Genomic DNA, 25,502 nt, shown 5'->3' on the forward strand with positions numbered 1-25,502 from the left:
TTGAAGCAACGGCCCTCGGTTCAGCTCCTTTACAATCACGTTGCTGGTTTAGATACGTGGACGACACGTTCGCTATATGGCCTCATGGTGAAACGGAGCTACACAAGTTCCACGAATATCTGAACAGTATGCACGGGAAGATACAGTTCACGCTGGAAGTAGAAAAGAATGGTGCTATCCCATTTCTAGATGTCGAAGTGTACAGGAGAACGGAGGGCACACTGGGGCACAGAGTATATCGTAAGCCTACGCATACTGACAGGTATCTGCACGCCCAATCCTACCACCACCCAGTACAGAAGAATTCTGTCATCCGCTCTTTGGCAATCCGTGCGCAGTGCCTTAGTGATGCTCAAAACATCACACCTAAGCTTAAAAGGTTACGCACAACGTCTTTGGCCAATGGCTACAGCCACAAGTCGATAAACACAGCCTTGTCGACGAACACAAGCAAGAAAGATAAGCAGGAAATGGACAAATAGCAGCCAACAGTACGCTTACCCTATGTGAAAAACATTACTGACCGAATAGGCAAACACCTTCGCCGCGTTGGGGTGCAGCCTGTCTTCTATAGTGGTCGTAGGATCCAGGACGTGCTCGGCTCCACCACGGACAAGGCGGATGCATTACACACTGCAGACGTTTACAAGGTGGAATGCGAATGTGGAGAGGCACACATCCACGAGACTAGTAGGCCAATAGCAATGCGCATTTGGGAGCACGAGCGTTATATTCGTCTAGGGCAACACAACAAATCCACAGTGGCAGAACACTACCATGACTGCGGAAAAGAAATAAAATTCAGCGAAGCGTGTGTGTTGGCCAAGCAGCCAATTATGACGAAACACAATATCTGAGAGGCCATCGAAATACTCAAACACCGTAACAACATGAACAGGGAGGATGTACTCAGGCTTGCCCCATCCTGGCTGCCAGCAATCACAAGCCAACAGACCGCACTGTCAACACGAGGCACAAGCACTAGCGGCGAGTAACTGCCGCCGCGCGGCCGACGTCCACCAGTTGGTAAACAGCAGCCAACTTCTCATTCAACGGTGGCCACCAATCATGGTACATAACACAAGAGCCAGTGGACAACAGAGGTCACTTTCTCCCTCCACCGCAATAACCTATTAAAATAAAGTTCCCTCTCCGTCTTCCTTAAGTGACCATTAAACTAACTACCTTTTAAATTATGACGTAATGGCATGCGCAGTGAACACTAACAACAAAATATAAAGGACACTGCATAGCTATAACGCACCATTAGACCCAGAAGAAGGCCGCTGCAATCGTGGCCGAAACGTTGGCTTTTCTATAGCAGCAGTAGTTTTACATTATGACCCGGTACCAAACCCAGAAAACTTTTATGTCGATGATATTAGTTCATCAGAAATTTTTTCAAAAATGTCTGTAAACCACTGGCTATTACACACATCTGTGCCTTCACCTAGGTCTCTTCTAGTCTCATCCTAAGAATAGTAAAACAGCTAAAACCATCAGACAGTGTAGATGGCATATTGTGTAATGTTCTAAAGAAAGTAATATACTGTGTTGTGTATCCCTTAACATATTTTATAAACAATATATTATCTTAATGAGCTAAAATTGCCTTACCGGATCTAACTCCCCCCCTCCCCCACTACCCTCTCCATCATGGTAACCAACCCTTCCCTGACAACCTTAGTAAGGCCAATCACTTTGCCTCCTACCTCTCTGATATCTTTACCATCCCAGACAATCCCCAGTTTGATTACTTCCTCTTCCCAGATGTCCACAATCGAACTGACACCTCTGTCCCTCCCCTCGCTCCTGGTTTCCAGTACTTGGACAACATTGCACACAACAAACTCAATGCCCCCATCACTACTCAGGATATCATCACTACGCTCCGCGCGAAATGCAACACCGCTCCCGGTCACGATCGTGTCACCTATCGCCACCTTCGTGAAGTTCCTGCCTCCTTCCTCTCCACCCTGGCCAGGCATCATAATGTGGTCATGTCCACTGGCTACCACCCCAACCTGTGGAAAACCTCCCATATCCTGATGTTCCTTAAACCCAACAAACCGCCATCCGCTGTCTCCTCCTACTGTCCCATCAGCCTTACCTCGGTCTTCAGCAAGGTCCTGGAATCCATCCTTACCCGATGCATCCACCAGCATCTCCGCCACCACCGCCTCCTTCCCATTACCCAGTGTGGCTTTCGGCCGTCCTTCTCTACCGATGACCTTCTCCTTCACCTCACTCATCTCCTCTATGAACAGCTCAACTCCCGTCACTCCACTATCTTCCTCTCCCTTGACCTTGAACGCACCTATGACTGGGTTTGTCATTCTGGTCTCCTCTTCAAGCTGCAACCCTTCACCCTTCCTATCAACTACGTCTGTCCTTTCTTTCCCAACGTCCTACCTACGTCACCATCCATAACACGGATTCTTACACCTTTTTCCCCTCGGCCGGTGTGCCCCAAGGTTCCGTCCTTTCCCCTCTTCTATACCTTTTGTATACAGCGGACATGCCGCTGTCTACACCCCCCATCCACCTTCTCCAATACACCGATGACACCGCCTTCCTTGCCCTCGCCCCCACCCTGCAATGCTCCCAACACCTTCTCCAATCCCATCTTGACCAGTTCACTGCTTGGTGCAACCAGTGGTTGCTGAAGGACAATCTTTCTAAGACCTAGGCGATCACTGTAGGCAAAACCACACCTTTCTTCCGTCTCCTCGACTTCTATGTCAACATTTATGGCCATACTATCGCCCTCACCCCCACCCTTAAGTACCTTGGCGTCACCCATGACCATCGCCTCTCCTGGACCCCACATCTCTGGACAATCCGAGCCAAGACACGCTCACGAGACTGTCTCCTCAAGCTCCTCTCTGGCTGCACATGCGGTCTGGGCCCCTCCACCATCCTCCACACATGTAAGTCCCTCATCCGCCCTATCCTCTGCTACACCAGTGTCGGTTGGTCACAGTCAGTGTGATCCCTGCCACCATTGGATAAGCAGCTGCCAGCAGCAAGTCGTATACTCTAAGCTCACTTATTTGTTACATAGTTTAATTCTTAATTTCTTTGCGAGTTTTTGGGCACTTGCTTTGTTTAATTCATAAATTTCGGGCGTATTATAGTATTTGAGAGTTGTAGCATCGCATTTTAGTTCCTGAATAGTGTAAAATCTCCTTCTGCCGCCAAGCAGTATGTCAGCAGTGCGCAAGTAGCAGCATTAATGCATTTGCTAGGCAGTCTTGTATTTTAAAAACTGTTTAAATTTTGTGTCGAACTGTTTGTGCTCTCTGTAGATTAGTTCAGACGTTCTTTGCACAACAGTATTTAGCATGGATAGGGACTGTGACTGCTGTGTTCATATGTGGGCTGAGTTGGCATCCCTTCGCCCCCAGCTTCAGGCAGTGTTGGCTTTGGTCACACAGTTTGAGGCTGTTGCCAATGGTCATCACTGTGGGGGTCCGGATTGGGGTTTGTCAGGGACGGCCAGCACGCCCCACGCATCCCCTGATCAGACTATGGCTGTGGCTGCCCGTGATACTGCCCACATTGAGACTGACCCCTCACCCGTGGTAGAGTGGGAGGTCGTCTCGAGGTGTGGCAGGGGGCGAAAGACATTCCGAAGGGCTGAACGGAAGGCCTCTCCAGTTTGTCTGACGAACCGGTTTCAGGCTCTGTCTCAGGCTGATACTGATCTCCGGCCAGACATGGCTGCTTGACCTGTTCCAGAGGTTGCCCCTCAGTCTGCAAGATCCAGGCGGTCGCAGAGGGTGGGGTTACTGGTAGTTGGGAGCTCCAACGTCAGGCACGTAATGGGGCCCCTTAGGGATATGGCAGCAAGACAGGGGAAGGAAACCAATGTGCACTGCGTGTGCATACCGGGGGAGTCACTCCAGATGTGGAAAGGGTCCTTCCGGATGCCATGAAGGGTACAGGGTGCACCCATCTGCAGGTGGTCGCTCATGTCAGCACCAATGATGTGTGTCACTACGGATCAGAGGAAATCCTCTCTGGCTTCCGGTGGCTATCTGATTTGGTGAAGACTGCCAGTCTCACTAGCGGGATGAAAGCAGAGCTCACCATCTGCAGCATCGTTGACAGGACTGACTGCGGACCGTTGGTACAGAGCCAAGTGGAGGGTCTGAATCAGAGGCTGAGACGGTTCTGCGACCGTGTGGGCTGCAGATTCCTCGACTTGCGCCATAGGGTGGTGGGGTTTCAGGTTCCGTTGGATAGGTCAGGAGTCCACTACACACAGCAGGCGGCTACACAGGTAGCAGGGGTTGTGTGGCATGGACTGGGCGGTTTTTTAGATTAGATGGCCTTGGGCAAGTACAGAAAGGACAACAGCCTCAAAGGGTGCGAGGCAAAGTCAGGACATGCAAGGACCAAGCAGCAGTCGGTATTGCAACTGTAAACTGTCGAAGCTGCATTGGTTAAATACCAAAACTTCAAGCGCTGATAGAAAGCACTGAAGCTGAAATCGTTATAGGTACGGAAAGCTGGCTGAAGCCAGAGATAAATTCTGCCGAAATTTTTACAAAGGCACAGATGGTGCATGCAACTGGTGGTGGAGTGTTTGTCGCTGTTAGTAGTAGTTTATCCTGTAGTGAAGTAGAAGTGGATAGTTCCTGTGAATTATTATGGGCGGAGGTTACACTCAATAACTGAGCTAGGTTAATAATTGGCTCCTTTTACCGACCTCCCGACTCAAGCATTAATGGCAGAACAACTGAGAGAAAATCTGGAATACATTTCACATAAATTTTCTCAGCATGTTATAGTCTTAGGTGGAGATTTCAATTTACCAGATATAGACTGGGACACTCAGATGTTTAGGATGGGTGGTAGGGACAGTGCATCAAGTGACATTATACTGAGTGCACTATCCGAAAATTACCTCGAGCAATTAAACAGAGAACCGACTCATGTAGATAACATCTTGGACTTACTGATAACAAACAGACCTGATCTTTTCGACTCTGTAAACACAGAACAGGGAATCAGTGATCATAAGGCCGTTGCAGCATTCCTGAATATGGAAGTAAATAGGAATATAAACAAAGGGAGGAAGGTTTATCTGTTTAGCAAGAGTAATAGAAGGCAGATTTCAGACTACCTAACAGATCAAAATGAAAATTTCTCTTCCGACACTGACAATGTTGAGTGTTTATGGAAAAAGTTCAAGGCAATTATAAAATGCGTTTTAGACAGGTATGTGCCGAGTAAAACTGTGAGGGATGGGAAAAATCCATTGTGGTTCAACAACAAAGTTAGGAAACTACTGCGAAAGCAAAGAGAGCTTCACTGCAAGTTTAAACACAGCCAAAACCTCTCAGACAAACAGAAGCTAAACGATGTCAAAGTTAGTGTAAGGAGGGCTATGAGTGAAGCATTCAGTGGATTTGAAAGTAAAATTCTATGTACCGACTTGACAGAAAATCCTAGGAAGTTCTGGTCTTGCGTTGAATCAGTAAGTGGCTTGAAACAGCATATCCAGACACTCTGGGATGATGATGGCATTGAAACAGAGGATGACACGCGTAAAGCTGAAATACTAAACACCTTTCTCCAAAGCTGTTTCACAGAGGAAGACCGCACTTCAGTTCCCTCTCTAAATCCTCGTACAAACGAAAAAATGGTTGACATCGAAATAAGTGTCCAAGGAACAGAAAATCAACTAAAATCACTCAACAGAGGAAAGTCTACTGGACCTCATGGGATACCAATTCGATTCTACACCGAGTACGCGAAAGAACTTGCGCCCCTTCTAACAGCCGTGTACCACAAGTCTCTAGAGGAACTGAAGGTTCCAAATGATTGGAAAAGAGCATAGGTAGTCCCAGTCTTCAAGAAGGGTCATCGAGCAGATGCGCAAAACTATAGACCTATATCTCTGACATCGATCTGTTGTAGAATATTATAACAATGTTTTTTGCTCGCGTATCAAGTCATTTCTGGAAACCCAGAATCTACTCTGTAGGAATCAACATGGATTCCCGAAACAGCGATCGTGTGAGACCCAACTTGCTTTATTTGTTCATGAGACCCAGAAAATATCAGATACAGACTCCCAGGTAGATGCCATTTTCCTTGACTTCCGGAAGGCGTTCGATACAGTTCCACATTGTCGCCTGATAAACAAAGTAAGAGCCTACAGAATATCAGACCAGCTGTGTGGCTGGACTGAAGAGTTTTTAGCAAGCAGAACTCAACATGTTGTTCTCAATGGAGAGACGTCTACAGACGTTAAAGTAACATCTGGCGTGCCACCGGGGAGTGTTATGGGACCATTGATTTTCACAATATATATAAATGACCTAGTAGATAGTGTTGGAAGTTCCATACGGCTTTTCGCGGATGATGCTGTAGTATACAGAGAAGTTGCAACATTAGAAAATTGCAGTGAAATGCAGGAAGCTCTGTAGCGGATAGTCACTTGGTGCAGGGAGTGGCAACTGACCCTTAACATAGACAAATGTAATGTACTGTGAATTCATAGAATGAAGGATCCTTTATTGTATGATAGCAGCTACTTCTGTAAAATATCTGGGAGTATGCGTGCGGAACGATTTGAAGTGGAATGATCAAATAAAATTAATTGTTGGTAAGGCGGCTGCCAGGTTGAGATTCATTGGGAGAGTCCTTAGAAAATGTAGTCCATCAACAAAGGAGGTGGCTTAAAAGACACTCGTGCGACCTATACTTGAGTATTGCTCATCAGTGTGGGATCCATACCAGGTCGGGTTGACAGAAGAGAGAGAGAAGATCCAAAGAAGAGCGGCGTGTTTCGTCACAGGGTTATTTTCCAAGCCTGATAGCATTACGGAGATGATTAGCAAACTGAAGCGGCAGACTCTGCAAGAGAGGCGTTCTGCATCACAGTGTAGCTTGCTGTCCAGGTTTTGAGAGGGTGCATTTCTGGATGAGGTATCGAATATATTGCTCCCCCCTACTTATACCTCCCAAGGAGATCACAAATGTAAAATTAGAGAGATTTGAGCGCACACGGAGGCTTTCCGGCAGTCGTTCTTCCTGCAAACAATATGCGACTGGAACAGGAAAGGGAGGTAATGACAGTGGCACGTAAAGTGCCCTCTGCCACACACCGTTGAGTGGCTTGCGGAGTATAAACGTAGATGTAGATGTAGATGTATGCCCACCCTGCCTGGATCTCCGCCTTTCCTACCTTTTACAATTCCCTTCAAATCCTTGAACGTCCTGCTCTCTGCCTCACCTATCGCATCCGTCTCCCCTCCCCCACGCAGATCCTGTACGGCCTTATTCTGTTCCCACACCTCCTCCTTTTCCTCAAATGGATGCAGATCCTCTACGCCTCCCGTAAACTTGATCCCCCTCACCCGCTTTTCTCTCCCATCCTCTCCCACCCCCTCCGCTGCCGCGCCTGTATTCCCACATCCCACCTGCTCTCCAGTCTCGTTACCCTCTCCCTAGGTGGCTTCCACCCGCTCCCCGTCCCTGATGATGCCTTCATCCCCTCCATCTACCCCTCCTATCAACTTTGATCCTCCCCTTCCACTTCCTGTGTTTTTTTCCTTAGGACACCCTCTCTCTCTTCTCTCCCTCCTCCCTTCCTCCCCCAGGCTTCCCCTACCCCCTATACCTTCTTTCCTCCCCCCCATCTCCTCTGCCACTGGTATCTCCACTCTCCCCCCTCCCCTCCCTTTGTCGCCTTTTGGCAGGTCCCCGAACTCGCAGATGTCATGTCAACATTAGTGCGCTTGAAGGTCATCTCCATCAGTTGTGTGTGTGTACCGTCGTGTTTGTGCTTCAGTGTTTTTCGCCACCTACGCTCCATAATTCACGTGTGTTGTCTTAATCATCAGTGTTTGTGTACAGTGCTAACAGTTTCTTTGTTTTTCTTTGCGTGTGAATGGCTTCGTGTTTTTTCGTTACTGCATCTACTGTTATTTGTCCACCGTTACGTTATGTGAACCATGGACCTCGCCGTTGGTGGGGAGGCTTGCGTGCCTCAGCGATACAGATAGCTGTACCGTAGGTGCAGCCACAATGGAGGGGGGGGGGGGGGGGGGGGTTTATGGGCGCTCAACATCGAGGTCATCAGCGGCCACAATGGAGGGGTACCTGTTGAGAGGCCAGACAAACGCGTGGTTCCTGAAGAGGGGCAGCAGCCTTTTCAGTAGTTGCAAGTGCAACAGTCTGGATGATTGACTGATCTGGCCTTGTAACACTAACCAAAATGGCCTTGCTTTGCTGTACTGTAAACGGCTGAAAGCAAGGGGAAACTACAGCCGTAATTTTTCCCGAGGGCATGCAGCTTTACTGTATGGTTAAATGATGATGGCGTCCTCTTGGGTAAAATATTCCGTAGGTAAAATAGTCCCCCATTTGGATCTCCGGGCGGGGACTACTCTGGAGGACGTCATTATCAGGAGAAAGAAAACTGGCACTCTACGGATCGGAGCGTGAAATGTCAGTTCCCTTAATCGGGCAGGTAGGTTAGAAAATTTAAAAAGGGAAATGGATAGGTTAATGTTAGATACAGTGGGAATTAGTGAAGTTCGGTGGCAGGAGGAACAAGATTTTTGGTCAGGTGAATACAGGGTTATAAATACAAAATCAAATAGGGGTAATGCAGGAGTAGGTTTAATAATGAATAAAAAAATAGGAGTGTGGGTAAGCTACTACAAACAGCATAGTGAATGCATTATTGTGGCCAAGATAGACATGAAGCCCACACCTACTACACTAGTACAAGTTTATATGCCAACTAGCTCTGCAGATGATGAAGAAATTGATGAAATGTATGATGAGAAAAAAGAAATTATTCAGGTAGTGAAGGGAGACGAAAATTTAATAGTCATGGGCGACTGGAATTCGATAGTAGGAAAAGGGAGAGAAGGAAACATAGTAGGTGAATATGGATTGGGGGAAATAAATGAAAGAGGAAGCCGTCTGGTAGAATTTTGCACAGAGCATAACTTAATCATAGCTAACACTTGGTTCAGGAATCATAAAAGAAGGCTGCACACATGGAAGAATCCTGGAAATACTAGAAGGTATCAGATAGATTATATAATGGTAAGACAGAGATTTAGGAACCAGGTATTAAATTGTAAGACATTTCCAGGGGCAGATGTGGACTCTGACCACAATCTATTGGTTATGAACTGTAGATTAAAACTGAAGAAACTGCAGAAAGCTGGGAATTTAAGGAGATGGGACCTGGACAGACTGATTAAACCAGAGGTTGTACAGAGTTTCAGGGAGAGCATAAGGGAACAATTGTCACAAATGGTGGAAAGAAATACAGTAGAAGAAGAATGGGTGGCTCTGAGGGATGAAGTAGTGAAGGCAGAAAATATAAAAATGCAGTAAATGAGGCAGGCAAAAAGGAATACAAACGTCTCAAAAATGAGATCGACAGGAAGTGCAAAATGGCTAAGCAGGGATGGATGGCTAGAGAACAAATGTAAGGATGTAGAGGCATATCTCACTAGGGGTAAGATAGATACTGTTTACAGGAAAATTAAAGAGACCTTTGAAGAAAAGAGAACCACTTGTATGAATATCAATAGCTGAGGTGGAAACCCAGTTCTAAGCAAAGAAGGGAAAACAGAAAGGTGGAAGGAGTATATAGAGGGTCTATACAAGGGCGACGTACTTGAGGACAATATTCTGGAAATGGAAGAGAATTTAGATGAAGACAAATACTGCATGAAGAGTTTGACAGAGCACTGAAAGACCTGAGTTGAAACAAAGCCCCGGGAGTAGACAACATTCCATTAGAACTACTGATGGCCTTGGGAGAGCCAGTCCTGACAAAACTCTACCATCTGGTGAGCAAGATGTATGAGACAGGCGAAATACCCTCAGACTTCAAGAAGAATATAATAATTCCAATCCCAAAGAGAGCAGGTGTTGACAGATGTGAAAATTACCGAACTATCAGTTTAATAAGTCACAGCTGCAAAATACTAACGCGTATTCTTTACAGACGAATGGAAAAACTGGTAGAAGCCGACCTTGAGGAAGATCAGTTTGCATTTCGTAGAATATTGGAACATGTGAGGCAATACTGACCTTACGACTTATCTTAGAAGAAAGATTAAGGAAAGGCAAACCTATGTTTCTAGCATTTGTAGTCTTAGAGAAAGCTTTTGACAAAGTTGACTGGAATACTCTCTTTCAAATTCTGAAGGTGGCAGGGGTAAAATACAGGGAGCGAAAGGCTATTTACAATTTGTACAGAAACCAGATGGCAGTTATAAGAGTCCAGGGACACGAAAGGGAAGCAGTGGTAGGGAAGGGAGTGAGACAGGGTTGTAGCCTCTCCCTGATGTTATTCAATCTGTATATTGAGCAAGCAGTAAAGGAAACAAAAGAAAAATTCGGAGTTGGTATTAAAATCCATGGAGAAGAATTAAAAACTTTGAGGTTCGCCGATGACATTGTAATTCTGTCAGAGACAACAAAGGACTTGGAAGAGCAGTTGAACGGAATGGACAGTGTCTTGAAAGGAGGATATAAGATGAACATCAACAAAAGCAAAACGAGGATAATGGAATGTAGTCGATTTAAGTCGGGTGATACTGAGGGAATTAGATTAGGAAATGAGACACTTAAAGAAGTAAAGGAGTTTTGCTATGTGAGGAGCAAAATAACTGATGATGGTCAAAGTAGAGAGGATATAAAATGTAGACTGGGAATGGCAAGGAAAGCGTTTCTGAAGAAGAGAAATTTGTTAATATCGAGTATAGATTTAAGTGTCAGGAAGTCGTTTCTGAAAGTATTTGTATGGAGTGTGACCTTGTATGGAAGTGAAATATGGACGTTAAATAGTTTGGACAGGAAGAGAATAGAAGCTTTTGAAATGTGGTGCTACAGAAGAATGCTGAAGATTAGATGGGTAGATCACATAACTAACGAGGAGGCATTGCATATAATTGGAGAGAGGAGGAGTTTATGGCACAACTTGACAAGAAGAAGGGACCGATTGGTAGGACATGTTCTGAGGCATCAAGGGATCACAAATTTAGCATTGGAGGGCAGCGTGGAGGGTAAAATCGTAGAGGGAGACCAAGAGATGAATACACTAAGCAGATTCAGAGGGATGTAGGTTGCAGTAAGTACTGAGAGATGAAGAAGCTTGCACAGGATAGAGTAGCATGGAGAGCTGCATCAAACCAGTCTCAGGACTGAAGACCTCAACAACAACAACGTTATGTTCATTCTGTGTCTCCATTGTTTTCTCTTGTACTGCCTGTGGCTGAAGAGCGGCGTACTGTTTCGCTGCCAGCCCACCTTATATAAGGTGTAAAATGACAATAAAGAAAAAAAAACAATAAGCTCAGCCTGCCAGTCTAACCTTGCATACGTCTCAGGATATATCGCCTCGCATTAGACAGCGTATTTACTTTCGTGTTTTCTTTACGAGTGGACGTGGTTGTCTTTTTGGTTTTCTTGACTCTGTTGTTCATTCTTGTTGTTGTCGTGAGGTCCTTCATTGGTCGTGTCTGTTCTCTCCCGTTGTGTTGTTATTCGCGGGCTGCTCCGCGGGTCCCACTGTGTTTCCGTCACTTCAACCCTGTGACTGTTCCAGTTGCCGTTACAACAAAGTCACTGAAAAAAGTTCTTAGTTCTGCCCAAGAGTCGATACCATGACGTCTGCACCTGTAGTGTGCTATTTAGCTACTGAAACTACAAATATAACAGTCCTGCATATTACTTTTGAACATATGTGGGATGCTACACTAATATGAAAGAAAAGTGTACAACACTTAAGCATGATAGCTGTAAACACACCGCTACTACAGGAAGAAATATTGGTGTTTAATGTCCCTTTGATGAGAGATGAAGAACCAGTTCCAGCTGAGGAAAGTTGAGGTTGGAAACTAGCAGAGGTCTTACAAGAGCAACAACACCAGAAAGTGTCTTAAAAGTTTAAATGTGGTTATGTGACGGGAAATTTAGCCACCTCCCCCCCCCCCCCCCCAAATGCAATAATAGTTTGCTACCACTTCACCAGTAGTGGAACAAGGGCGGCATCACCCCCCTCTGCATTGTTGCCAAATTTATTCAAAATGGCGGCGATAGATATGGCAACATTGTAATGACATCATGGTGGGAAGTTCAAATTTTTGTGGGAAAAGTACGTCAATTGAGCTACCTCCGTTAACCTAACCTTTTTCCCCTTCTCCCCCATAAAATGCTGTACCTAAGAAAATTGCTGGAAAAGTTTGGCAGGAAAATAGGCCACTTGGGCTATCTCCACTAACCTAAGTCATTGGACCACCACCTCTTCCTTGGAATTGCCGGGAAAAGGACTCATCCTGCACTGGGCTGCTGGAGAGGAAAGACTGTACTTTATTTATTTTCGGTGGGAAGTTGGAACAATTTATTTAGGGATGGATTTCACGGAGTTTATTTATTACACTGATGTGTTTGGGGTCACAATACACAGCATACAGAGCTGCAAAATACATATAAATCATGGAAATAATGCAGTATATTGATGTACAGACACACAACTCATAGATTGTCAAAGTAATGCATGTAAAACGCTCTGCAGACATGCTCACTAATTATAAACAGTTGAAATAATGCATTGCCCAGCCTACAGACCTGTTCACAAAATAATACAACAGACACATTCACTACACATAAAATTGTCAATGCGTATATAGAACTCAGCCCACATGCTCACAACACTTAAACAGCTGAAAATAATGCAGTGCGCAACCACTCACTGCACGTGAAATCACTTTCAAACTATTGTTAAGAAATTCGACTGCAGTATATCAGTGAATTGTTCCCTACAGAGGTCCAATGCGCTTGTGCACCAGTATGGCCTGACCTGCAAAGTGACGATGTAACCATCAGCTGATGGGCCAATTGGTGTCCATTCGGGTCCTGCAAGCATTAGGTTCTGGCATCCCTTTCATAAATGACACTTGCAAAATTCCTGTCATAACACATATTTACCTGGCCACTGTGGCTGATGCATAGCTGCAGGTCCAGTGCCGAGCAAGAGATGTTTGCATAGCAGTTCACGTTCGCAGGTGCAGCTAGAAGATTGTCAGGGTTACACTGACAGTCTATGTAAATAACAGCCAAATCTCCCTCTGGATGCACTATAGAAATCTGTTGCAGTGCTTTCAGTAACTGTTTATGAAAATATCCCACAATAGCACAGGGTGCATTCTTCCTAGTGATCCTAACGGGACATCTGTCCCACATACAAGACACCTCCGGCTACATACCTGTTTACCCAGCCACCGTGACTGAGGCATCACTGTGAGATGTTTCTCTAGCAGTTCACCCATGCAGGCGCAGCTAAAAGATTGTCTGTGTCATACTGACATCTAATGTCTATGTAAATAACAGCCAACTCTCCCTCTTGACGTGCTATAGAAACCTTTTGAACTGCTTCCCAGAATAACACAGGATACATTCTTCCTAGCAATTCTAACAGGGCAGCTGATCCATTACATATCAGTCCCTGCACGTAAATCGTAAAGTGTCACAGAAACAGTTAACAGTCGCTATTGTTGTAAGAGCTTTCGTGATGTCTGAGCTTGCCTGCATGGAAATTCTTGTTCTAACAGGACCTGGTTACAAAAATAGCTCGGAATAATACCAACTGCATTCTCACTGATGGTCCTAATGGCACATCACGTGTTCCCTTCCTGGAAATCGTGACGTCCTGATTTCAACATGTCTCAGAGACAGTAAACATTCTCACTGTTAAAAGCATTCATCATGCCCGTGCATGCTTTTGAAAACACTGTTAATCATAAAAGCATTCTTGTTATTTCGAAAGAGAGACAATGGTCGCATCAATCCCTTCCAGGAAATAGTGATGTTCCATAAAAGCTTCTCATTATCTACCCATCCAAATGAGGCTCTCTCACTGGTCACCTCAGTCTATATATAAATCCACAACCAACCACACACCTCTGTGTGTGCGTGTGTTTTATTCTCCAAGATGAAGAGTGTAGCGGCAAGAGGCATAGAGTTCTAGAGACAGGATTACCAACTGAATAAATAAGTGGTATTTTGAGTGTAAATTTTTGTGTGTATGTTAAATTTGCTTTATTAATTCCGTCTCCTTGTTATAGTACAGCTCCAGGAATTTATCTTGGAGTGTGAGGAGAGACAGGAGGGGGCTGGACCTTGGCAGACTCTCAACGTCCAGCCATCCATGGTGGGTTCACAGCTAGCATTGCCATATGAGTATAATTTTCCTTGTAATTTGTTCTTGTATAGTAGTGATTCAAAATCTTCTTATTTCATACTTTTTTTTCAATTTATGCATTTTGCTTTTTGTTGTTGTGAGCAAGACAAACCAATTGCCTGATGCCGATTCTGACAAGGACAGTGATATGCCTGAATGGGACAGACAAAGGGTCATTGAACCAGAGGAGGATGTAATCTGGCCCTGCTAAATGATGATGATGATGATGACTTCTTTGAGGGTGTGGTGGAGATTTCTGATGAGGTGTTAATGCCTTGCAGCCAGAGCGAAAAATGTAATCACTCACTCTGCTTATAACCTTGAGATCGTCAGTATTCTTTCTTTCACTGTGCCAGCAGCGGTAAGCAATGTACTTAACTATTATTTTTTTATTTCTTCTTTTACAGCAGTCCCGTCTTCGCAGCCACAACACAGTGTGGCGCACATACCAATGGTGGCTAAATCTTCTTCATCCCCAAAGCGGCGCCCCGTAAGGCACGCATCACCTATAAGGATGCCGCTAGTTGCCGCGAGGGAACTGCAGCCACCGCTGCCCAAAACACCACCGCTCTGGCGTCCATGAGCCAAGCAACGAGCCTCCACCTCTCAAGTTATTGGGTCAGTTCTGCAGCAGCAGCAGTAACAACAGCATTGAGAACCATCACCGCAGCCTGGCTGTTCCCATCAGTCTGACCTGGTAACACTGCAGCATCCTCCTGCATCATCATCATCATCATCATCATCATCATCATCATATGAGCCTTGTCAGAATCGGCGCAAAGGCCAATGGATTGGTGAATACCGACTGGCCCCTCCCTAACACCATCATCAACAGGGTGGACTCAGAATGAAAATGCGGGGCATGTCAATTGCCGGGTGGTTTCGTAAATCCACCTTGAGTGCTATACTGGCCCGGTTTTCCGAGATGGAGGTCGGAGGGTCAGCTAAATCACTCAGCTGAATACTACACCTGGACATCCATATAGATGTCTATGATCTGGTAAATGGAGAATCAAGCTATATCAAGCTCCCTAAAGATATAGCTAACAAGAGAGCATGCAATAATGTTGAAAATAAAATCAACCAGGTTTGTTTCGCATGATCAGTCCTGGCATGTGAGAGAAATTACAATTACATAGATCATCCTCAGTATCCAAGTACACACCATGTAGGTGATAATATTCGTGGGTGTTATAACTTTGATGGTATCGATTTCCCCATCAAGATGCAGGACATACATAAATTTGAGGCACAAAATACTGGAATATTGGTTCATGTTTATGGCCTGGAGAAGAAAACCAAGTCAGATGAGCGAGACAAGCACATTGTTGCCAGGCTCTTCCATTTCTCAAAATTTGCAGGTGAGCGTGAGCTGCATGTGAACATGCTGATCTTCTCTGAAGGTGATAATTATCACTACGTTTGGATCAAAGACATGTCTCAACCCCTTTACAGCCAGTTGTCGAAAAAGTAACATAAAAAGCGTATTTTCTTAAGGTGTCTGAATTATTTCTCCTCAGACAAGTTATTAGTGGCGTACCTAGCAGACTGCATTTCCAATGCTATCACACCTACTGAGGAAAACAAATTCAAAAAGTTTAAGAATGCTCACCGCCAGGAGCAATGCCTGTTTGTAGTGTATGTCAACTTTGAATGCCTCCTCGCTCCTGTGACGCACTGTGGAGGTAACCCTACAGCCTCACACGTCACATTTACAGAAAAACACGTACCATATTTGGCAGTGTATCAAACTGTATCGTCATATGATTCCAGTCTTAACTGCTACAAATGTTACGTCAGGGATAATCCTGAAGTTTGGCTGCTCACTGAGCTCAAAAAACTTTCAAGGGAAGTTGATAACCTTTACAGCGACAACATACCCATGGCCAAATCGAAGGAGAATGAAAATTTGTATAATAATGAGGAGGGAAATGTCTGCTTTGAAAAAAGAAAAAGAAGAAAAGGGAACTGCTTCTTCCATACATTAATTAGCTAGTGTTTTAATTTAACTCTTCAAACAGAGTGTTTCAGCAACTTTATACAGACCACAACCAGCTGCCTACATACTTGCAAACATAAACACAATATTTATTCTTGAGTACACTGCACATAGAATGGCTACTACATTCTTTTATTTCAACTTTAAATATGTGGATATTTTCAGTTTCTTGTCATAAGCCAATATATAACCAATTATAACGTTTTGCACCAGAATAAATAAGCTCCATTCTGAAAACTAGAGATTTATATTTAATCTATATCAAAATTATATTCAATTCTAATACTGTGTTAGTGAATTTATGAATTCACCCTAAATTCACTTTTATCATCAACCAGAAATACCAGAATGGAGCATATGACTGACATGTAAGTATATGAAATCTTAGCTCCCTGAAGAGGCTTCTTCAAGATATTTACTTGTCAACTTGACAAAATGTTCTTATTTCAACTTCTGTAGCAATCATATTTTTTTTTTCATTTAAACTTCAACAAGTTGCAGATTATACCATAGGACAGAACTGAGTCAGACAAGTGCGTGCAATGTAGTTGTAGTTGCAAATATGGAAAAACATTAGCTGTATAATGGAGTGACAACAAAAATTTTTTTGTGCTGGACCTAGAATTGTGACAGATTTCTGACTTATTGATAGCTGTCAGTTTACCATTAGCTACCTGTGTATTCTCCATGTATGTCGCCAACCTGCACTTGTACATCTGTTATGCATATTCCCGTACAGGAGAGATATTTTAATTGAAAGTCACTAGCCCAGTATTTGTGGATAAATAAAATACTCCAGTGGCTTTGTTGTTCTGAAGTACAATGCAATGTTCCTTTAGATGTGCATCCATGTGGAAAGGAACAAGCACACATTGGACAACCGTCAACTGTATAACTGAATGACAATAATGAAAATTTGTGCTGGACCAGGACTCAAATGCGGATTTCCCACTTATCGCGAGTGGTCACCTTACCATTAGGCTATCTGAGCCAGACCCAAATTTCCGTATATTGTCAATCATGCGTCTGTAACCAGCATTCATGTGTTAATTATGTATATTGCCATACAAGAGTGACATTTTTAATTGAAAGACACTTGCTAATTGTTGGTGGATAGTTATAGTATTGCAGTGCCTGTGTTGTTCATAATTATGATGCAATGTTCCTGAAATTGGAATGATCACATAGATAATATTTTGAGGGAGGCAAACCAAAGACTTCATTTTACTGGCAGAGAACTTAGAAGATGCAACAGGTCTACTAAGGAGATTGCCTACATTATAATTGTCCATCCTGTGCTAGGGTATGACTGTGCAGTATGGTACCCTTACCAGATGGGATTGACAGAGGACATTGAAAAAGCTCAGAGAGGGGCAGCTCATTTGGTATTATCAAAAAATAGGGGAGAGAGAGATGGACATGTTACGTGACTAATGATGCCAGCCATTAAAACAATACTGTTTTCCAGAGCAGTGATATCTTTTAAGCAAAGTCTGTTTTTCCCATTCACTGTTACAGAGTGAAACGGTAGAGGAATAGTAAAAGTGTTTTGATGAACCCTCTGCCAGGCACTAAAAGGTGACTTACAGAGTATTCGTGCAGGTGTAGCTCAAGGTGACACTACCTCAGAGGTGCAATGAGATTTATTGTTACTTCAACTGATGTTGCTAAATAAAATGATGTACTATCGTGTAGGAGATGTGATGAGATGAACAAAAATTTTGTCATAGTCCTGTGTCATCTCTCACTGCAGGACCGGTACGTAGAGCTATCATCACTATCTGACTGCGTATGGGCTATTCTGATGTTGTGGTAGATAATTGCAGGTGGCCTTGTGATTGTGATTGAGTATGGAAACATAATAGCAGTGTAGAGTCTTACTGTGAATGGTGTTTTGCACTATCGTCAATATCTTGGCTATTTGTGTGTCAAGTCATGGCAATACAACTGTTGTGCAAATCTTATGGACAAAAAGTTCATAATTTTCACAAGATGTGTCTCTGCCAAGTAACATGGTTCAATGAAATGTGGGCCATTCATAGAAAGAATTGCTACAGTGTATTAGAGAAGGTTACTGAAAGAAGTGCACAATGAGAACAGAAATAACTTCATTCAAAGTCGAATTACACTAAAGTGTCCGCATTTCATGATGGTCCCCTGGTATTACAAATGGCGGGACATGGGTCTTAACGGAATGTGTGATCACCACTGATGACAGTGCATGCTCTATTGCGTCCTCCTATGCTGACCATACGTTTGGTAAAAAGTTCTTGTGGCAGTGCGTTTGATTCATCTACCAGCAGGACTGACAGCTGTTGGATGGTCATTCGTGAATGTGGATATGCTGAAACACGTTTTCCTACTGGATCTCACACGTGCTCAATGAAATTTACATCACGGGACAGGCCAGCCCATTTGCCAAATATCCTCCTACTCCAAGAGCACCTCCAACAGAGCTGTTCAATGCGGCTGGACATTATTACTCATCAGGAGCCCTGTACGAAACATAAGTGCTTTCATAGTTTTAAATAATGACAGTATTTGGGGTAAGAATGTAGTTGGGATACAGATGGTTTGTGAACTGATAAAAATTCTTTAAAAATAAACCAAAAAAGTGAAATAATAATCATAAATTTATGACGCACACTTTTCTATATATTTCCACACAGAAAATTTGAACGAAATTGTTTCCAGAGCTTTAGTATATCTAATTGTAAATGATATATTGTATAAGAATTTGAGCTTCATGAACTTTTTATTTTTCATTTTCCTTAAGGGATAAGAAAATGTTGGTTGATTTATTTTGTCCTGAAATGGCTACATGCGACTGCCTGTAAGTAAAGAATGGTTATGGTAAGTATGATTTGAAACTTTGTCCCCATAACTTGCTTATAGCGACAGCAAATGCAATTTTAATTCACTTCTTACCTGGTATTCACTAAGACCTCAATAAATTCTAACTGTATTTCAGGATTCTGATTGCATTTCGTACTTCATGTAAGCACGTTAGGCCATAGCAGCAATACGTAAATCATAATTTATGTTGGCAGTGACTAATATTTTTGTCATTTCGAAAGGCATATTCGTATAGGAATGCCAACCTGTACAACGGGCAGAGATAATGGACTACTGCAGTGGTCACCGTTATAGTCTATGACACTGATGTATACAAATTATCCAGTTAATAAGACGTAATTTGTAATAAGATAGGGCATGGCTGTGTGTGATGTCCTTAGATTAGTTAGGTTTAAGTAGTTCTAAGTTCTAGGGGACTTATGACCTAAGATGCTGAGTCCCATAGTGCTCAGTGCCATTTGAACCATTTTTTTTTTTTTTTTTTTTTTTTTTTTTGTAATAACATAAAATGAAAAGTGAGTCTCTTGTTCGTGAGTAAGAGGTTAGCTTCACAAACTACAGGTATGATGCCGGACATCTATGATGCCCTTTTGCCTACGATAGTTCGAAATTTTCGACAAATAGTAAGTCTTAGCACAAAACCGGTATGCAGTATGAGAAACGATTAAAAATTTTCTAATGATGCCTCATTCATCTCTGTACGATTAGCATGTCTTGAAGAAAAGGGATGTTGACTTGAGAAGTAATATATATGAATAAAACTGAAGCCAGTGCCGAATGCACCTCTGGAAAGACAAACGTGGGGAACAAGTATAATGTCGCAATAACATTATGCCTTTGCCCACCATTAACACCTGCATCATGAAAACAGTCATGTTAGACAATGTTCTAGGATGCATTAGCTATTACCACCTCTCACCACTTGGGGGAAGATTCAACTTCCCAGAAATAGTGTTTTGGTACAGCAGTGGATATCTACTATGTGATGTGCAATACCTGACATGTATTTACATTTCCCTAAAAGCTAAAAGTATCATTTTGCTACAATGGAAGAGTAAAAATAATGTGTTTCACTTTCTGACTTTCAGTAATAGAAAAAGATCAAAAAATGTTGTGTGAAAGAGCTGTTGGCTGTGGTCCAGCTCAAAACACTGTGATCTACAGTTTGCCTATGTCACACCAGACTCTGGCCACCAATTGTGGAAGTCGGCTGATAGGGACCGATGGCCAGTCATGTGACTGTGACACGTCATTTACTGAACCAATGATGTATGCTGGTGCACTCGATCTGCCAAGCATGAAATTATTTCCTTTTTATTTTGACTTTTCATGTGAAATATCTGTGATGAAGCGAATGAATACAGTGTGGTAACTTAACTGGTGTGGCCTTTCTCAGGCAGAATATGTCAAGAGGGATGTTTAAGTGTTAAGATTTCCATGGGAAAAAAGTCAGGATTATTAGTTTATAGCTGTGTCTGTGATGACCACAGATAAATTCTTCTCTATTATAAGTTTCTTTTCTCAGGCATTATCTCTCAATCTAGGACTGTTATACTCTGAAGATGGCTTCGAAAACATGAAGCTCTGGAAACTTTGTCTGTATTGAGAGTTCTGCCATGAAGAAATTGTGAGGCTGATGACGCATAACATACATTGCTACAGATAGGCTAAGTGGTTGGCAGTGAACGCCTTCAAGAATGCTGTTAAATTTCTGATGGAACAAGATGCTGAATGAAAGTGAATAAGCCAATGCATGTATCGTCGTGTAACTAATGCTCCAGTACAAAGCTAAAACAGATTCCCTACACTGATCTCAGTGAAGGTTGTTACGCGAACTATTAAACAATGATAAGTTACTCTCAATGAGTATTCTCATGTTGCTCAAATAATTTGTTTATTGTAAACAAAAATCAGTTTTAAATGCCAGGTAAACATTTCTGACTGTACTGATGTTAGCCTCACAATGATGTAATGTTTCTGTTGTGGTAACAGCAGAGCCACAGCGTCTCCAGCCAATAGGTGATGTCTTCTCTGTGCCCGTGACGTCAGCACGTGGTGCTCATAGTGTGTTGGCTGCGCTTATAGTATGCGGATGCCCACCACAATAGAAAAAGAAAACATCGTCGATGATGAGCTGCTGGTCTCGTTGCCTGGAAGGTGGGTGTGCACCCTGATACTAATGACTTTGTCACTGCAGGCTGACCTGTCACAGGGGACATTAGGAGTGTCCAAGACAACCGAGCACACCTGTGGACAACAAAGACACTGATTTAAGTGCTGGTGCCTATGCCACATAAGAGAAATGTCAAATTTCAAGTTTTATGCCAAAACACATAGACCTTACACATAAAGAGTAGAGGGAGGTGCATATCACAAGGAACAGTTCATCAAAAGGAGTCAGTTTCCAAGTATGAAACAAATTTTATACCGGAAACAATTATAACATTTTAGAAGTTTCGCCTCTTTAGCTGTTACCACAGATTTCAAACGTATAAGCTACAGTTTCTACATTTTATAGTTATATTAGGGGCATCCTCACATTTTAATCTTGTCATGTGGCTTTATGGTTAATGATACTTTGACATAGGTAATTATATAAATTAATTTTTGCCTAGTGAAGTTACTAGTGCCTATATTTTGTTAATTTTTATTTGTTTCATTGTGCTCATAATGTTTGTTACTGTTTATACCATTAAGTTGCACCATAATATCCAAGAGTGTGACACTAGCTATGGATGAAACTGGCTAATCGCCTAACATCTTTCAGTACAATCTTCTTGTACTTCCAGCCATGTCAAGAAGTCATACTTCCATGTGTTTCTGGACAAGTTGCTATTAGCCCACTGTGAAGCAGTAACTGACTGTTGCCTGGTTGCTGTCCTCATCTTTACTTAGCCATGGAACCAGCTGCGGCTAAGGCCATCCACATAATACTTTGAGGATATAGCCTTGGATACAACTCGCAGAAAGTCAAGTTGCTCTTACTACCTTTTCTACAACTCATTTGCTGTCTGTTTCTTTTACAGCAGAGCAATTCAAAGATGATGTCTTTAGACAGATGAATGATGTAACTAAGTACTGTAATAATTTACAAATTATCAAGGTCCAATTTTTGAAAGAATATTGGTCTACAGCAATTCAGTGATAACTGCTCATACACTTCTGGATCGAAGACTAGTTCAACCTGTCCAGGGCACAATGAAGGCAATCTGTAAGTATTGATGTGGGGTGGCTGTACAGTTGTTGTTGTGGGTATAAAACTTTTGTTACCATTCTGTGTTTGGTGAGAACTTGTAGCACCACTCCATGATAATTACGAGAATTATGAACGTTTTCTTGAAAGAGTCTAATATTCTCATGGCCCTTACAGTACAGTGCAAAATATAACACAGGAGCTGTGGGAAGGTGGAAGACTCGTGCCACTTATGATGATGTGCACGGCAGGCAACAGAATTTCAATCATTCTGATGACCAATTTTAAGTAGAAAACTGGCAAATAATAGTGAGGAACATAAATAAAGTGTATATAGCAGCTGCCACAGGTGACCTTGGTGGAGAGGAGGTGCACTCAGTGGGGGAACAAGATTGCTGAATAGCTTGGTTGGGCAGCTGATGGGAAGTTCTATTGAACTTTGTAAGAATGGAGACACTAATGAGTGGGGGAGACATTCCTGCACCACTGAGTGTATGTGAAGAGTCACCTGACTTGCACCCCAGTTATTATTATGACATAACTGACGGATTAAATGCTACTGGTACTATTGGGATAGTGTGACAGTTTGACAAAAAGCAACTGACTGGAACAGGAACAATAAGAAGTAAAAATTCGTTGATGTGGCAAGTGTGAGGACTTCAGGCTCCGGAACAGTATATGAAATACTGCAAGGAAGCAAGCACTTCTGAACTGCAAGGGAGAGAATTCAAACAAGAATGTTCATTACAAAACACAAGAGTGCCTCTTGACAGCACTAATATGATTTATAAATTCGTATTTGATGGAGATGCCAAATATGACTGCCATCAAGGTTGGACAGCACTCATGCAGTGTGCTTTTAGACTCCCACACTCAATGGTGAATAGGAAGAGTAAAGATAGAAATTCGATGCCTGTGACTGAGTTGGGTAAAAAAAAAGCCAAAATAAAAGAGTTGTTTTGTGGGGGAGAGCTGGTGCCCATTTCAGCTGATGTCAATCCGATTGTAAAAGTAGCAGTAGGTGGCTTAGAAAGTGAGGTACTGGTTGACAGCTGTTCACAGATTTCAGTGACTTCACCTAGCTAAATGAACACAGTACTACTGCTGACCTGTAACGTTAAAATTTTTGGTGCTACAGAGATGGTGTCGAAAAACAGTCCAACATGAAGTCAAACTACTCTTGCAGTTCAAAGTTGTGGTCATAGAATTGCACACGTTAGAGAATTCAGAAACTGTGTTAACATGATCATAGGTATCAATTCTTTAATATAAATTGTTGTGATGTAAATGTCGAGCGGTGTTGTATAATAATGTACATGCAGTGCTAATGTTGGTAATACACACCTGTGTGTGGTTTTTCTGTATATTGCTGTTCTTGTTGTACGTACTTTGTGTTGAACCGGTACCTAATAAACCATGTGTATTTCCAAATATGCAAATATTTTTTTTTCTAAGAAAATCTCAGCAGGTTATGGGCCCAGGTGTGTGTTAAAAGGACACTTGTACAAAAATAATAATGTAGCTCTGTGCAAAAGGTTTTTAAAGTTATCTCCAAGAAGACGTTTTTGAAGTTGTTAATTCCATGCAACCACGATGGATTTAATGAGAATTATCAACATCGGAGTTGTGGAAGGCAAAACAAATTGGAACATTCGGAAATACAAAATAAGTATTTGTCTATGAGGAATTCCTGGTGCACTTGATGTTGTGGAAGGCAGGACAGTGAAACCTAGTATTATTTCTGAAAGTGCTACCGTTGAACAAAGGGTGATCTATAAAAGTGCTTTAGAAGCTTTTAACAAAGCAGACAGCAACGCTCTACTTGTTTTGACTACAAATATGTTGGAAAAAACTTAGCAGAAAATAATGCATCTAAATACAGTGTATAAAGTGTGGACAGAATCACACAAAATATTTGATGGTGTCTCTGAAGACAAAGTTTACAACCTTTGTTTGGAGTTCTTTAGTTACAAAAAGGCTCCTGAAGATGATATTGTGACACATATTTCCTAACAGAAATATTTGTGGAGTGAATTGAAACCAGAAATGACCAAAGACATCGTAAATAATTCAGAAATGCCTGATTTGTTTTTGATTTGTAAAATATAAGGTACACTACCAGAAGACTATTTTTTGTTTAAATCTAGTTGGATGCCAACATCTAGAGATGACAGAACAATTGATAATTTAACAAATAAATTGTGTGCATATGAAAAAGCTCTTAGTACAAAGGAGGGTGATTTTAGTAAACAAGAAGCCCTCACTACAGACTCATCAAGGCTGTCATTTCAGCAAGTAAATCCAACAGAGAAAAAGAAGAAAAAGAAATTAATATGTAATTACTGCAAGAAACTTAACCATACAATTAAAGTGTGCAGAAAGTGGGCAGCGGATGGCAAACCTCCAAAACCAGCTACCACAGATACAAATATGCTACTTCTTGCTATGACATCTTCTGTGATGAACTCTGAATGTAGAAATGATGACTGGTATATAGACAATGGTGCAACAAGTCATATTACAAATGACAGGAATTGTTTCAAAACATTTCAGCCTTTTCTAACAAAACACTCAGTTACTACAGCTAATGGTGACATTATTGAAGCAATTGGAAAAAGGTTCAATAGACATTGAAGCAGCAGTTGGAGGAAAATGGAACAGAATTACCTTGACAGATGTATGGTATGTACCTCAGATTCACAACAATCTATTCTCTGTTCTTGCAGTAAAGGATAAACATCCAGAAAGTAAATTCACATCAACTGCAGAAATTTGTCATCTTAAGATTGATAATGTTACTAGATTGGCAGTTGTCTGTGATTGCTTTGTAGGCCTTTTTAAACTTGCTGTAAGAAATGTGAAACCTAGCTCCCTCAGCGCAGTTAATACCACTAGCAGAGACAATACGTTGCAGCTTTATCATGAAACATTTGGAAACCAGAACATGCCGCCATGTGAAGTCTGTACTTTGTAGCGAGTTAAATAATGAGGTGGAAATGGATAGTGAACTTTGTGAAGGCTGTATTTATGTCAAGGCTCTTCGTTTACCATTTGGTAACAGAAAGAGGACAGCAGAACCAGGTGAACTTATTCACGCTGATGTATGTGGTCCGTTTCAAGTACCTTCTGTGTCAGGGCACTGGTATTTTGTTCTTTTCAAAGATGATTGTACAAAGTTTACGGCAACATATTTCATACAAGAAAAGTCTGGAGTTGCAGAAAAG

General features: G+C 42.4%; 1 long non-coding RNA gene across 1 annotated transcript in view; it reads right to left on the reverse strand.

Moving 5' to 3' along the window:
• Positions 1-20,962: 20,962 nt before the first annotated feature.
• LOC126438143 (uncharacterized) overlaps positions 20,963-25,502 on the reverse strand; it is a 40,941-nt gene continuing 36,401 nt past the window's right edge. Inside the window, exon 2 of the long non-coding RNA XR_007581021.1 lies at positions 20,963-21,332. This is a non-coding gene — a long non-coding RNA (uncharacterized LOC126438143). The remainder of the gene's footprint in view (positions 21,333-25,502) is intronic.

Source organism: Schistocerca serialis, unplaced genomic scaffold (assembly GCF_023864345.2).
Source record: "Schistocerca serialis cubense isolate TAMUIC-IGC-003099 unplaced genomic scaffold, iqSchSeri2.2 HiC_scaffold_1261, whole genome shotgun sequence".
Taxonomy (NCBI): Eukaryota; Metazoa; Arthropoda; class Insecta; order Orthoptera; family Acrididae; genus Schistocerca; species Schistocerca serialis.